At 41.4% G+C, this 17,039-nt stretch overlaps 1 long non-coding RNA gene across 1 annotated transcript; it reads left to right on the top strand.

The window, feature by feature from the left end:
* Positions 1 to 3,594: 3,594 nt before the first annotated feature.
* LOC123376751 lies at positions 3,595 to 15,934 on the top strand. Its single transcript, XR_006581960.1, has 3 exons — positions 3,595 to 3,783; positions 6,819 to 6,905; positions 15,814 to 15,934. It is a non-coding gene; the product is annotated as an uncharacterized LOC123376751 (long non-coding RNA).
* Positions 15,935 to 17,039: the final 1,105 nt, after the last annotated feature.

Genomic DNA, 17,039 nt, shown 5'->3' on the forward strand with positions numbered 1-17,039 from the left:
TCCCATTTGCCTTCATAAAATTTTGAAACTCCTGAGAGACGAACTGCGGTCTGTTGTCGCTCACAAGTTGTTCTGGCAGTCCAAAACGACTAAAGAGTCCTCGTAGTTTTTGGATAGTACTCTCTGCAGTAGTGGACTGCATTATAGAGACTTCTGGCCATTTAGAATGGGCATCTACTGCCACCAAGAACATGCTTCCTTCAAGGGGGCCAGCAAAGTCAACGTGAATACGTTGCCACGGGTTTTCAGGCCAGTCCCATGGGTGTAGGGGTGCCCACTGGGGTGCATTTCTTACACCCTGACATGACATACAAGCTTTTGCCTTCTCTTCAATAGCACTGTCCAATCTAGGCCACCAAAAATAGCTTCGTGCAATTTCCTTCATGCGCACTATTCCACAGTGACCGGAATGTAGCTGTTCTAACATCTGTGATCTCAGGGGTGGTGGAATAATGACACGCCTCCCCCACAACAAACAACCAGATTGGACCGATAACTCCGTCCGCCTGGACATGTAGGGAACAAGGTCGGGTGAGACCGGAGAGGTTTGTCGAGATTTTCCATGCATCACCAGGTCCATAACTTGGGATAATACTGGGTCAACGCGGGTTGCCTTCTTTATCTGAGTAGCAGTGATGGGTGTATTCTCTACCTGTTCAAAGTAGAAGATTTCCTTTTGGGCACTATCTTGATGTTTGACCGGTAAAGGCAACCTTGAGAGGCCATCTGCATTGCCGTGCAGAGTGGATTTCCGATATTTGATTTCATATGTGTGTGCAGAAAGTATCAATGCCCAACGTTGCATACGACTAGCAGCTAATGGGGGAATGCCTGTGTAGGGTCCAAAAATTGATGTCAGAGGTCGATGGTCTGTAAGAAGAGTAAACTTTCGCCCAAACAGGTACTGATGAAACTTCCTAATTCCAAAAACAATTCCTAATGCCTCACGTTCGATTTGGGCGTAGTTAGTTTCTGCTTTGCTTAGAGTGCATGAAGCAAAAGCAATAGGTCTTTCTTCTCCCGAAGGCATAATGTGTGACACGACCGCTCCCACTCCATAAGGGGAAGCATCGCAGGCCAATTGCAGGGGTAAGGATGGATCAAAGTGCGTTAGAACTTCAGAATTTAACAATGCATCCTTAGCTTTGTTAAATGCAACATCACAGGCTTCAGTCCACTTCCAGGCCTTGTTCTGCCCAAGGAGCTCATGAAGTGGTTTTAGCAGTGTGGCTAACTGTGAGATGAACTTCCCGTAATAGTTCAGTAGTCCTAGAAATGAGCGCAGCTGGCTTACATTTCAAGGTGGGGGAGCCTCCACAATAGCTTTAACTTTTGCAGGGGCCTTATGAAGACCTGCAGAATCGATGATGTGTCCCAAATATTCAACAGAGGGCTTGAAGAATTCACACTTGTCTTTGCGAACTCATAGGCCATACTCTTCCAGTCTTTGTAGGGTAGCCTCTAAATTCTTTAAGTGATCCTCTTCATTTCTTCCAGTGACCAGGATACCATCCAGATAGCACTGAACTCCTGACAAGCCACACAAGATCTGGTCCATAGCCCTCTGGAACAGGGCGGGAGCCGATGTGATTCCGAAGGGTAGGCGACAGTATCGATAAAGCCCCTTATGAGTCACAATAGTCAACAGCTCTTGGGACTTTTCATCGACGTGCATCTGTAAATATGCTTGACTCAGATCAATCTTACTAAACTTTTGTCCCCCAGCCAGGCCTGCGAAGAGGTCATCGATGCGGGGAAGCGGGTATTGCTCTGCACACAACACTGGGTTGACAGTGACTTTAAAATCACCGCAAATCCGGAGAGAGCCATCTTTCTTCACTATTGGAACGATAGGAGTGGCCCATGAGCTATGGGTAACTGGTATTAGGACTCCATTGGTGACCAGGCGCTCCAGGTCTGCTTCAACTTTTGGCCTGATGGCATATGGCACAGTTCGGGCTTTCAGATATTTTGGTGGACTGCCAGGTTTAATGTTCAATGTCACAGTGATTCCCTTCATACTTCCCAAATCATCTCCAAAAACAGCAGCATGTTTCCTTAGTATAGGGGTTAGACTGGTTTCTTCTTTAGTCATCCGGTGCACTTCTGCCCAGTTCAGCTGAATCTTCCCAAGCCAAGACCTACCCATTAAGGCTGGGTAGTCACCTCTCACCACAAACAGTGGCAATTTAGCCGCCTGTCCATTGAGCTCCACCTTAACATCAATAGTGCCCAACATGGGCACAGCTTCACCTGTATACGTCTTCAGAACAGTTTTTGTTGCCTTAAGCGGAAGATGCTGTAGCTTTTCCTTATACACAGTCTCAGGAACCAGCGAGACAGCTGCACCGGTGTCTAGTTCCATGCGTATAGGTTTGCCCTCCAATAAGGGGGTTACCCAGTATTCATGTGAGCCCGCTGCCAAAGACAAAACATGCAGTGGCACTGCCTCTTGTGAGGAGGTGTCACCTTGATCATCCTGGGTCTGCTCTAGGGTATGCAAGGTTCCTCTTTTTGTCGGCCAGACCACAGGCCTCTTTTTCTTTTGTTTACAGGCATACTCAATGTGTCCCTTTTTGCCACAGTGTCGACACACCAGGTCCTTACACCAGCATTCTGATGTCTGGTGACCCAGCTTACCACAGCGGTAACATTCTTGACTCTGCACCGTTTTGTGGGTCAGTTCTTGTGACACTTTTTGCACCCTAGGGGATACACCGATGTATTGTGCCTCCCTTGTAGCCAGTTCCATGGAGACAGCAATATCAACAGCCTTCTGTAATGTAAGCTGAGCCTCTGTCAGTAGGCGCTTCCGTATAGCTTCACTGCAGAGGCCACACACTAACCTGTCACGCAGGGCATCATTTAACATCTCTTTAAATTCACAGTGTTCTGCTAGCTTTTTTAAAATGGCTACAAATTGTACAACTGTTTCATCTTCCTTTTGGTCTCTTTTGTGGAACCTATATCTTTCAGCAATTACCAGTGGTTTTGGGGAGAAATGGGACCCCAGGATTTCCACAATGTCACTGTAAGATTTAGTCTCAGGCTTAACAGGGTGTTGTAAGCTGCGTAGCAGAGAGTAGGTTTTAGCCCCTACAACAGTTAAGAATATTGGCACCTTCTTCGCTTCTGTAATGTCATTTGCAATACCAAAAAGCTCAAAACGCTCAGTATACACATGCCACTGCTCTGTATTCTCATCAAAAGGCTCCAGGGGCCTGGTCAGAGTAGCCATGATTTTTAGTTTCACTTTCACAGTCAGTCCAAACAAGCAGCTTTTTTGTTTGTTTGTTCTTTACCTTAACTTCTACTTCCTTCTGTTACTGGAGCAGCACCGGAGTCTCACCCTTGTCGCCAGTGTTATATCTTTGGGGCAGCCGGTGTAGGAAGCAATCACTTGAGGCCAGAGAGCAGGCAGCTAACCAAAACCTCCATTTTATTTACAGATATACAGAGAGCTCACTCAGCCGGTTGAAACCGGCTGAGCTATCCCTTAATAGTCTAACTCAGTTGCCATAGTAACAAAACCCATGACAACCAAATACACAACACAGTTATCGGGTGTTAGATGGCTCAAAAGAGCAGGCCTCCCAGGTGCAATTGTTCTTGCTGCCCTGAGCTGGAGAGGGGAATAGCGTGTGGGAGCACAGGTGCAGGGGCGCAGTGGGGAACATATGCTGGTGTTCCCACTACCATGTATTGTCCAGAAGATGCAGAACATGTCTGTGTCCTGCCTGAAGGCACTGCATTGTCTGTGTGCCCATTAGCAGCATAAGCAATGTGAGTGTGTATTGCTTCCAGCATATATTGTGTCAGAGGGGTAAGCACGGAGCATCTGTGAGTGAACTGAATAGTAAACCCCTTTGCATCCCCTTTAGACTGTCCTAACCCTTGATGACGTTCCACTGAGGTGGGTGACCGAGAATGCCCTTATTCAAAATGGCAAAGGTTAGACCAGTGAGATACTGTGAAGCTGGTCTCCCTGCCCCCCCACACACCCAGAAGTGCTGCCTGTGTGGAAGGGAACTGCAACTATACCAAAGACAATAACTGTTCAGCTATTCCACATAGTGACTGAACGGAACTCAAGTAATTTCTCAGTCTTAGATTTTGCTTTTAATCTCGTCTGCAAATGGGCTGAAAGTGCAGAGAAAAATAGTTTTGCACTAATTGTATGAAGCATTAACTGTTATTACTCTTGCTATGTACACCTGTGAAGAGTCATTAACAGCTGTAAGGCTTTGCTATCCTTCAGATAAACTTCTTTTCCTATACAAAGGCTTGGTACAGGGCATTTATCCAAACTTCTTTTCCTATACAAAGGCTTGGTACAGGGCATTTATCCCATTTGGACTACAACTATCCAAGTTGTAGTCCAAATAGGATAGCTCAGTGGTTTGAGCATTGGCCTACTAAACCCAGGGTTGTGAGTTCAATCCTTGAAGGGGCCACTTAGGGATCTAGGGCAAAAATTGGTCCTGTTAGTGAAGGCAGGGGGCTGGACTTGATGACCTTTCAAGGTCCCTTCCAGTTCTAGGAGATTGGTATATCTCCTATTATTACCTTTACAGTCATGCAGTGACCATATCCTCATGTAAACTGAGAATACTAACCTCACATCTCTTCAGGTAATCACTGTCTCAATACATGGTTGACTTTTTGCATGACTGAATGTTTTCACTAACCGCATATGCTATGGGAGGGGAGGAGAGGTGGGGGGTAGAGTTTGCAGCTGTGCCATGCTGCTGAATGCCATTTTGAGCAAGTGAACAGGGTTTGTCCAGGGGAGGGGAAAGAGGAAAAAATAGGTAGATGTTGATAGCTGGAGCTTTAGCATGAGACAGAAGCAGATTCCCTGACAAGAGCAGATGCTATTTTGAAAGTGTTTGTTTTGGGAAGGTGAGGAGGGGATGCGAACAAACAGAGAAGGATGAGGCAGGTGGGTCCTGGAGATTCAAAAGCTCCTAGCTCGCATTTGCCTATAATGGGTGTGGCTGATGGGCAACTGGAACAGAATTTAAGTGGAATATGAAAATCTACATTCTGAAGTGAGTTCATATTCAGCTAAAATAAGATATTTTCTTATCACAAAACTTAAATCTAGCCCAACCACTAGGGGTTCTCAGAATTCCAATATAGGACTTGGATTTTTCTGGAAAATCACTTCCTCCTTTAACATTTGTTACCACTTTTGTTCAATGCCAACTCCAGTTAGGGGTTTTGTACTGTAACTTCTGTTTATAACTCCATATTGTTCAAAATCTTTTTTTAAACAATTCTGTTCGAGATTTTAGAAGAAACCAAACCTAGTTTTGACTCAAATTAAATCTATTTTGTAAGGACTTAACGGCACAGGCAAGTTTCCCTGAAAAATATAGTAGAAGCCTGACACTTTCTGCAAACTCAATAGCTTCCTTAGCAGAAAGAGGCTTCAGAACACACAGTAAAACCAAAAAGCTTAGGAACCAATTAGCTTACCTACTGCCCTTGATGTGCTGTTCTGAATATATGTCCAAAAAGTGTCACTAAGCAACACTAAAAATAACATGCAATTTCACCATTAAGGTACAATAAGTGGCAGGGGGCAGTAATGAGTATTTTTAAAACATCCTACCAGCATTGACATTATTTCTGACATCAAGGATGCCACTTCTGGAGGGAGGGACCCTTGATAAAACACACTCTAATACTCACCTTTATACTCACTTCATATGAGTCTTTCCACCCTTTACTACGCCTATGGTTTTTTTAAGAGGTTTCAATTTTGGTGGGTTCATGGAGTTTGTTGACATGTGATCAGTTTGAAAAATGATATATATTTTAAAGATTAGAGGCATGTCCAGTTTAATAGGCATATACTGGAGAAAGTTATGGGGACTTGGAATAGGGAGCTGGTCCTATAAGTGTAGGCACGGCCAGGCACATGTTATGGGATATAGCTCAGTGGTAGGCAATTGGCTTGTTTAATGTACTGCATACTGAGTAATAACCCGAGGGCTTTATCTGTAAAACTAAACTGGTTCCTTTATTCAAGAAATATTTACAGAGCTGTTCCAGCTGTAGTTGAGTATTCCCAGCCATGTGCACACAGTGTCTTCCTGGTTCCTTCTCCAAACTTTTCCTTCCTGAAGCTTGTGTTCCTCCATGTTTCATGGAGGTTGCTACACAGGGTAAGCTGAGTGTGAATCTGCCACTGCTCTTTCTCCTGTTCAGGAGGAGGCCAGCAGGGGATAGCTTGACTGTAGCAGTGGAAGAGGAGGGGGGCACTGAGCCAGAATGTCTGGATTACTTTGAGAGAATCATGGTATTGGGCGTATATTGCGATCCAAACAATGTTAAGGGCTACAGAACTGAGTTGCCTACAGTTTGAGCCATGGTACATGAGGCAGTGTGGTACCAGGGATTCTTTCAAGACCAATTTTGGAGACATTCTGGGAGAGAGCAGGAAATACCTAATGTAGGTCTTTCTACAGAAGAGTATGGGAAAGTCAGCTGCCTGGGAAGAGCCAGAGGCCAAGAGTCTGGAGTGGAACCAGCAGAGCCTCCCTGCACTGAGCAAGCTGGGGCAAGAATCTGCAGGGTTTTGGTGGAGTAGGACGAGCCAGGAGGCCTTTGGAAAGTGTTAGGAACTGCAAGACTAAAAATAGCTGTGGTCTTCTTGGCTGCTGGGGCCTTCTCCAGTACCCATCTCATCTTGAACAAGAGAGCATTCAGTACAGCCCTCAACTTATCAAAACATTTCAACAAGGTCTAGTCTCCATAAAGTCACTGCCCTCTGACTCTGACCCAGGTAAAATGTGTTGATGTCTTGACAGTATCAGCAGAGAGGTCCAGGATGGAATCATCAGGATGACTGAAGTCTCTCCTCAGCTACTGTGGAAGGCAACCTCTCCACATAAGATGTGAGTCAAATTTGCAGGGGGGGGATCTTATACCAATTCTGTGAATAAGTAGCTCTCGCTATCCTGACGTAAAGTCACAATATGGCACTCTCGATTTGCATTAAAATTCACTTACAGTTATAAAAACATTTTTAGCAAACTTAGAGTATGTATTGCCACATTCATGTCTTAGTTGTACAAGCATTTTTGAGCTTTAAATGTTGTTTAGAGACCAAATACTCTAGTCCTGACAACTTTTAGCCTTATCATATATTTAGCTCCCTCTTCAGCTACAAATAAGTGAGCAATGGGTTCTATTTGGTTATTAATGCAGGCGATAGTCTATGAATAGCAGAGGGGAAAATGTAAACTGTGATAATCTGGAATATACAGAAGAATTCCAGAGACTCCTGAAGTTTGTTTATGGAGAAACTAGTGATATTTAGAGAACTTCACAAAACAGGCTGAACCAGGACTGATGCAAATGAGACCGAGTAGTGAAATTTAGGACATGAACAAGTGTAATTTAAAAAACTACACCTCTGACTCTGTAAATGAAGGTTTTTGGATTGTTCTATCAACCTCATCAATATCAATTCAGTTAGAGCACATCTCTGTAAGATGTTGATTGCACTCACCTTCTCATTGACCTCTTCTTATTCAATAGTTGTAGCAATGAAGGATGCAGTCCTGCAAGGCCTAGAGTGCTTCCTGCGATGTAATGATTATCCTTAATTTTGAGGGTCTGATCCAATCCAATTCCTACTGAAGTCAATGGGAGGCATTTAACCTTAATGACTATTTGGGATTTGAGGATGCTTTGCACAATACAGGAGGTGTTTGGGGGCCTTGTAAAACTGGGCCATTAATTACTAAAAATGCTGACTGATTACTTGTTAAATACAGTTTATTATTCATTTAGTGATATACCACAGATTACAGAAACTAATCCAGCTATGAATGATTAAATGTAACTAGAATTCAGAGAATCATTTTTATGTTCTAGAATAAGACTTAACTCAGGATTCCCCTGTTTTAGATGAATATACTCTTCTTTTTTATTTCCTATCCTAACTATTGAAAGACTGTAGTTTTTTGTTTCTCTCTTGGTGATGGAAACCCTCCCAATATAACACAACATTTTATTTCCTGAAATTAAAAGAATATACAGCACTTCTCAGCTTTAGTTCACATATCAATGTTTGTGTTCTGAAAGCAGGCACAAGGTGAGCAGTATCATGATCCGTGTCAGCTCAGCGATTGGATTACAGGCATATGCATGAACAAGGGAAGAGGAAGGGGGTATGTTTAAAGGCATTTACCACAGAAGCCAGTTTAAATTTTCCTTATCTTTAAAAGATTTTTTTTTTAAATCAAGCTTCACAGATCTTTACCAGGGTCACGATTTTAAGGCCAAATCGTGAAGTGCTCATCACCTTTTGGACTGCCATTGAAATCCCACTACAACCTGACTTCAGAGGGACCAGTCACAGGAATAAGAACTATACCCTGTAGTAAATTGCAGGACCAGGCTGGCCCTGAATCAAATAGCTCCCTGGTGTACCCAGTGAAAGTTGAATGGTGCAGATAATTTTAAGCCTAACATTGCTTAAATATATTTGATAGGGTTTGTGAAATGTATAGGGTTTTAGAAGGTATTTGAATTGAAGCATGGTTGCTGTTTGGTGTAAAGATAGGAGTGTGTTTCAGGGGCAATAGGTGGCACAGACAAGGACACAGATGAAGGCAATGTGACTTGAAGCTGGTAAGAGTTCACACAGGGATGGCTGTCTAATATGGAAGCTTCATTAGCTGTCGTGGGATAAGAGGGAAGGTGCTCTCATGGATCAGTAACTGGCTAAAAAACAGTAGAGGGTAGGAATAAATGGTCAGTTTTCACAATGGAGAGATGTAAATAGTGGTGTCCCCTGGGGTCTGTACTGGGCCCAATCCTATTCAACATATTCATAAATGATCTGGAAAAAGGGGTAAATGGCAAGTTGGCAAAATTTGCAGATGATACAAAATTACTCAAGATAGTTAAGTTCGAAGTTGACTGCGAGGAGTTACAAAGGGATCTCACAAAACTGGGTGACTGGGCAACAAGGTGGTATATAAAATTCAATGTATATAAAAGGAAAGTATTGCACCCTGGAAAACATAATCCTAACTATACCTACAAAATGATGGGGTGTAAATTAGCAGTTACCACTTGAGAGAGAGATCTTGGAGTCATGTGACTAGTCCTCTGAAAACATCCACTCAATGTGCAGCGGCAGTCAAAAAAGTGAACAGAATGTTGGGAATCATTAAGAAAGGGATAGATAATAAGATTGAAAATATCATATTGCCACTAAATAAATCCATGCCCATCCTGTGTGTGGTTCTGGTCAACCTGTCTTAAAAAAGATATATTAGAATTTGAAAAGGTATAGCAAAGGGCAACAAAAATGATTAGGGGCATGGAACAGTTTCCATATGAGGATATATTAAAAAGACTGGGACTTTTCAGCTTGGAAAGGAGATGACTAAGAGGGGATATGATAGTCTATAAAATCTTGACTGGTGTAGAGAAGGAAGTGTTATATACTCCTTCACATAACATAAGAACCCAGGGTCACCCAATGGAATTAATAGGCAACAGATTTAAAACAAACAAAAGGCAGTACTACTTCACACACCACACAGTCAAGCCGTGGAACTCATTGTCAGGGCATGTTTTGAAGGCCAGAAATATAGCAGGGTTCAAAAAAGAACTAGATACGTTCCTGGAGGATAGGTCCATTATTGACTATTAATCAAGATGGTCAGGGATGCAACCACATGCTATGAGAATCACTAGCGTCTGTTTGCCAGAAGTTAGGAGTGGATGACAGGCACTCAATGATTACCTGTTCTATTCATTCCCGCTGAAGTCTCTGGTATTAGTTACTGTTGGAAGACAAGAAACTGGGCAAGATGGACCTTTGGTCTGACCCAGTATGGCTGTTCTTATGTTTCATAGATTCTGTTCTTAGTAATGAGACAAGCTATACTACGTACTGTATCACAATTGCATTTAATTGAGCATTGTCTGAATGGGAAGACTGAAAACGATAGAGGGTGTTTTGGTTAAACTTATTTTTGTAAAGGTACTTTACTTTCCGTACTTCCACACAATAGATCACCTTTTCCTACATGAGCTATTAGTAAGGCAAAAAAGTAGCTTAATTTCCATTCAAGGAACAGTAAATGGAACTGTTTAAGTTATGCCTCTGCATAACAATCTAAAAGAGAAGAAAACATGATATTTTCACAACATGGGCCAAATTCATCCCCAATGTAATTCCATCAATTCCAATGGATGCTCTTCACCTTTGAAGGATGACCTGATCTTCAGATAACTGAATAAAGGCACTCAACTTTGACAATGTTGTCATCTGTAATTACATAATGAGCCAAACTGATGCCTGGGGTAAGGATATCAAAGCCGATGTAGTTGTGCTTGGGATGAATTTCTCCCATGGAGTCTGTAGCAAAAATAACACATTGCAGGAGGAATGTAGGATTTCTTGTAGGAGGAGGCAGTGAAGGTAAGAAAAGTTTTTGTTTCTTTGGGGCAGTAAACATATCTACATAACATTGCTTTGGATGTAAACCTCTTACCTTTTATACATTAAATCTGTGAAAATGTTAGTGGAGACCTTAAATATATGAATGATAAGCCTTATTCTACCATGTCTACTGTTTGTCTATTTTTTCCCTTTCTCAACTTTTCCAGACATCCACCTGTGTGTGTATCCGAACAGAGTATTTCCAAAATGTCTCTTATTTCTAAGACTTTACAGCCAGCATAAAAACTTCTTGTTCCATTACTGCCACATGTAACCTCACTTAGTTCAGTACTGCTAGAAATCTTAGAAGGCCTCACAGTGGAAAATCTTTAACTCATTACCTTCCTTTCCTGTAGTTCTTCATTTTTGACACTTAGGACACTGGTATTTCCAGATGGTCAGCCCAGACTGTACAGAGCTAGGAGCATCAATTTAAGCTCCTAGTTCTTTAAAAATCTGGACCCAAAATCCTGTTGAGCAAGCTTATAGAGGGCCTGCTGATCGGGAGGGAGGGTTTAAGCACATGATACAGTTATTGTAATTTGGTAATTAGCCCAAATAGTTAAAGGAAAATAACTAGTATTTTTTTGAAGAACTGTTGGCCATAGTAACTATTTGGTGTGTCCTAATAAAACTGCAGTAATGGAAATACTGATGCTATATTTCACCAAAACCTTAAACTGGCACATATATTTTTCGCTTCACTTCTGATTATCAAGAGATGTATGTTAACAGGGGGCAAAGCGCCTCTTTATTAGCTTTCTCTTCTTGCCTGATACATTCAGGAATTCCATAAACTGTTGCTAGTGACATCACATCTGCCTTCTGAAGAAACAGTTGCGAGGTTGAAAATGCTGGCACTTACTTATGCTTAAATTTCGTGGTAAGCAACACTAGCGGGGAAAGCAAATATCGATAATAAGGCTTGGAGCAAAGTCACTTTAAAAATAAATGTTTGATCCAGTACAGTGCTGCTCCATTTTCTATTTTGATAGACCAGGCCATTGTCAGGGGTAACATACCTCATTGTTTCTTTTACTACTGCATTAAAAACTACTACATTGTAAGATGTACCCTGTTTAATTTAACAGGAAATCTGGAAAAGGTCTTGGATGATAGTGACCTTTCTATTTCTTCTGTCACAGCTCCTTTTCATCCTTGGTACAGCTTCTTTTGCAGTTTAATCAAAGCTGTGCATGTTGATGGTGCGAGTACCATCCTTCAGACCAGAGCCAGGCAAGAAGGTGATATAGTTCTCTAATCTCAGCTGTGGCTATTGGATTTCTTTCAGTGCTGCATTCTGCATCCACAAATGATGTTCATGGGGGACTGAATGGGTCAGGGAATTGGTAATGAGCGATAGATCCTCTCACTTCTAGGTTACCGATCTGAGTCGGCTCTGACTAGTGGTTACCAAGAGCGACTCACATCTGTGGTGTGTCTGATCTATGTAAAATGAGTTGGTGGTTTGTTGGCAGTTTCAGCAGTCCCAGGATTTAAATGTGCATGAACCTCTTCCCCTTGAGGTGCTCCCTCTAGCACAGGTTAAAGGCACATTATAAGCAAGTGGTTGTGGAGATTCTTGTGCAGCATTTACTTTGTACATAGCAGGGGACTTGAGTTTTCAGGGAGTTCAATTGAGCACTTTTCTTTATCACTAAAATTCATACGAAGAAACAAAAATCCAAAATATATTTTTGGAGTAGTCTAAGAATATGCGGGCAGCTTTTCAAATCCCCTCTGCATCGCTTAGCTATAGACTGAGAGGGACTCAGGGTGTGTGTGTGTTGTTTTTTTTTTAAATGATGACATCAGTGGCTTATGTATACAGAAGGCTTTGCTATCCATAGTGCTGGTTGAAGAATTTGTTAATTTTCTGAATTTCAGCCTTTATTTGCAAATAGATTGGCTCTTAAGAATCTGTACACTTGTAATTGGTTCAAAGTATTTCAACAATTTCATCCTAAAAGTTGCTTTGGAACAGATTTTGCTATTTGTTACTCTCTCCTATGGTATTGTTTCTGTACTCTAATTGGATGAGTCACTAAAAATAGGGGAGGGAGGGCATTTAGGCCCTTGATTCTCTCCATGAGAGGATGGGAGCTGTTTGTGGGCTTGGGAGGAGCTAGGCCATCATGATTAGAACATGCTTAGGTTATTTTAAAATTTCCTTTCCAGTTCGGTGCAGTCCCTATAATGAAGCTTGTGGATAGCTTCTTGCATGGCTTATTTAATTACTCTGTGCCATGGATTTTGTACTGCCGTAACTAGAGGATGTAACATACTCCTCTCACTTAACTGCTTTAGTGCCAGGATTCTGGGCTGGAGTTTAAGGAAACATCTTGAATCCACTTGGTGTTGTCTGATGTTCACTTAAAATGTCATACTTACTAAATGCATTTATTGAACTTACTGGTGTCCACTTTACCACAGTTATGTCTCGAATGAATTAATATTTTGTGGCAGAGGGATGTGTGCATTGTCCTTGTGGTTTCATCAGATCTTTATTATTATAATCTCTGTCAGTGCTATAAGGAATATTTCTAAAAATTGTTTTTTGTAACTGCCTTTGACAGTTACCTGCACACAGTAAATGGAGGGGTTGTGTTTTAATCACCAGAGATGATGATCATATGGGTAAGGCAATAGACTCAGGATATCTGGGTTCTCTTCCCCAGCTGTGCCACAGATTTCAGAGTAACTTTTGACAATTTACTGCGTCCCTGTTCCCCATTTGTCAGATAGGGAAGTAGTATTATCACCATCTCATGGGAGATGTTTTGAGGAGAAATCATTAGTGCATGTCAGGTGTTCAGAAGATATTACAGTGATAAGAACTAAAATAACCTGTGACAGTTTGCTGCTTCTGCTGTCAGTTCTATAATTTATTTTATTGGCCTTTGTTTAAATGGCTGATGCATTGTTTAAAGAGAGGCAAGTGGAAGCAGTGTATTTAATGACAATACATACCTGAAATGGGCCTGAAATCTCTTTTCATTAAGAGTCAAAAAGAAAAAATATAAATGAAATATGTCAAATAAAAATGTGATTTCTAACTTGCTAAAAAGTTCATATTTTTTCCTACTTCCTCCAGTTTTACTTGCAAGTAATATGATCTACTAAGTTCCCCCCGCCCACCTTGTAACTAAATGGTTGTCAACTTAGACGTGTCAGGACATTTCCAGTGAGATGCTCAGATAAAAACTGAAATTGCCTATACCAGCAAAACAGGAACTGTAAAAGTGGCACTTACCACCATAGCACTTTTAAGAGCGCTAGTAGAAAATCCACATTGTAGATGAATCTACATCACTTCCTCCTCTGTACTCTTTCAAATCTTGTATAATGCTTATCAAAGAATCGGATAATGCAGCTAGTTCTCTGTAGTGGGAGGTCATGCTGTTCCATAAATATACACATATAGTGCAAGTGTGGAAGAAGCCAGTATAAAAGGCTAAGTGGTGTTCTGGTGTGTTCAATTACTGGGTGATAAGAGAGCTAAATTATGGGACTACAGCACTGAAAGATGATTAATAAATTTAAAAGAAAACTCTAATAGCTCCAGAATTCACCTTTTTAAAAAAAAAGTTCTTTAAAGTACATGCTTTTGACAGACTTTTTTTTTTTAAGTCACCTAAACAGTTTTCCCTCACCTGTCTAGGTTAGTCTCTTCCAGACCGCTGCAGAATGTGAGCACCTCTTCTCTGATGCCCCTAAGGCAGCATAGCCGAAATGCATGCAGTAAGAGGAGATGACAAATGCTCTGTAGGAAAGGCCTTTGCAGACTGACTGATAGATAAGTAACATTTGAAGCTGTTTGAAATTATCTATTTTGATTTGATAGTTGCCTCCTTTTTATAGGTGCTATTGGACATTTCAAGGCTCCATAAGTGAGTCATGCAAGTGCAGCTTATTCATCTGCACTCTTTATGCCATAACATTAGCACACAAGAAAAAATACAAAGACAACAAAAATTCATTGGCCTTTAATTCTCCATGAAATGGCATCAATCTGCAGCCAAATCAGAGTTATGCTTCTCGATCTGTTCACCCACTTCTGTGCCTGACTTGATCATTTGTTATGCCTAACCTTGATTCTGGTCTAAAATGCAGTGGGAGGGGCTAACCACCCTGATTAGGATTCCATCTGAGATCCTAGGCATGTACTCGGGCTGTTAGCTTCTTCTGCCCTTCATGCTGTGGCTGCTACGCTTCCATTTTGAGAGCGCTAGTTTGATTACAGCTAGTATGGGGATGTCGACTTGAGCTAGAAATTACTTCTCCAGCATAGAGATACCCTAACCATGTTCTGTACAAACAACCAAGGAATGTGTTTCTGTGAACACTGGGTGAGGAAATCCCACTGAAGCAAATGGGTTCCCTTGCATGGAGCACTTCACAGTATCCTGCTCCAACAGACATGCCTTGCTAAAGGTGCACAGTTGGGCGAGGTGGAATGATGGCCAAGTTTGCCTTTTTAAATCCCCATCTACCCCCTAAAATAGCAGCCTGTTTCTCTCCACAGTGCTGGGGTCCTTGTGAATTCTCACCCCTGGTTCCACCAAGTCTTTGTACATAGTTGAACCTATGCCCCAAAGAGCTTACAATCTTACAAAGTAAAAAATAGTGAGTGCATGTGGGGGCGTGAGAGTACTGGAGTGAGATTACAGTGGCATATGAATCTAGCACAGTTTATTTTTGAAGAGCTTTGTGGAAGAAGTGATTCTTGCAGAAGGATTAATTTAATATCTTTGAAGTATAATGTGGACATCCAATTTTGCTTTGATGCCACCATTTTTGGTTATTTATTTTTCAGATAATATAAAACAAGGATGAATGCCAGTATCCAAAAACCACCAATCAATTATACACATTCCCTTGATATTTCTCCTTGTAGAATGCTACTGGAAATATAGCAATTCTAGCAGTATTGCTATCTATTCCCATAGTCCCCTCCTCAAGAATGCTCTATGCTTGAGTTTTTTAGAACACCACTCTAAACTTTTCTTATTTGAAGTAGGACTTTGAAATAGCAGAACATACGCACTTGCAACTACAGCCAGCAATATACCTGCATTTTCACAGTTTTTACAAGTGTGACAATGCTGCTGTACTTCGGAACTAGGGAGGTGGGTGTTCCTTTTATTAAAATTTTCCACACAGGTGAAATTAATGCTGAATTACTTTTTACATAACCCAGTGAAGCCACTTATGTATTATATAATGTTAGTCTACTTCCAGGGTGTACAGACTAGTGTTCACAGTCCACCAGACTTAATCATCTCCTTCTTCTGATCTGATATGTATTGAGATGTGTATTTCTTTATGATACCTAGGTGACCAGCTAGCAACCCGACATCCAGCGATGATTGTTGTACAACCTGAGACATCCAAACTGTGAGCAAAAAGCTAGTAAGAAATGTGTGACACTGATAAATATCATCACTTGAATGGATCCTCTCACAAATAAATATCCGCTTGCTCGTCTCTTCACACACTGTTTTTTCTCTAGTAAGCCTACATTTGCAGCCAAACCTGTCCATTGTTATAGCCAGGATGAGGAATACAGAGGGGACAGGGTGCCTTGGAGGAACTTTTGGCTTCCCTTTTAAGAGAAAGTTGAGATATGAAAGTGCAAAGTGTGCCATTGAGAAATTGGGCTGGGGGGAGCGGGAGGTGGTGCTGACTTCTCCTAAGTCTAAGATGTTGATGTGTGTTGGAGGCTTTTCTTTTAATGTAAAGCACTATCAGACATAATTGGATACCTTTTTGCTTTCAATGTCTCCAGACTCTCACTAGTGTAATTCCTTTGACTAGAGATAGCTACTTAAGATTTACACTGGTGTAAATGAAAGCGGAATTTGCTCTTGTGTGTGAACAGGGGATACACACTTGTAATGCCACCAATGCCTTGTTTACACAAGGTTGCACCAATTCAACTAAAGTGGTTATTTTAAAACTGTTTTAGATAACCAGTGCCAAAGTCTGGGAAGACACTTCCATTTAAACCAGGCTTATTTTCATTTAGCTTTAAAAAAAGATTCCTGAATAGAGCTAAACGGCAATAGACTGCTCTTTAAAATCAAAGTAAGTGTCTAGAAGTGTTTGCATCACTTTAAATCAGTTTTTAAAACATGTTAAACGGGTGCAACTTTCTCATGTAGTTGAAGGGTAAAATTTCCCAAACTACCTAATTCTCATTTTCAAAAGTTACTTAGACTTGAAAGACCCATTGACTTAAACACCTAAGTCATTTTGAAAATGGGACTTAGGCAGTTTTGGAAATTTCTCCCAAGGCCTAAACAGCAAAACAGTCTCTAGAACTCCCGAAAGGATTCAGTTGGGGTGGAGCAAGGACCTATACTTGGGTTGCCTACATTCTAGGGGAGTGCCATAGGCACTCAGCTGTTGGTGGAGCCTCAAGCTGACCTCCCCCTGCACAGTCTTGGTTTTTCTGCAGTAGAAAAAAAAATGTGGAAGCCTCAATTTTCTATGAATTTTTTTTCTGGCCAGCCTCACCCATTAGCGGTGAGTATAAAAACACTGCTATAATTGTTACTTT

This window comes from Mauremys mutica, chromosome 1 (genome assembly GCF_020497125.1).
Source record: "Mauremys mutica isolate MM-2020 ecotype Southern chromosome 1, ASM2049712v1, whole genome shotgun sequence".
Lineage (NCBI taxonomy): Eukaryota > Metazoa > Chordata > Testudines > Geoemydidae > Mauremys > Mauremys mutica.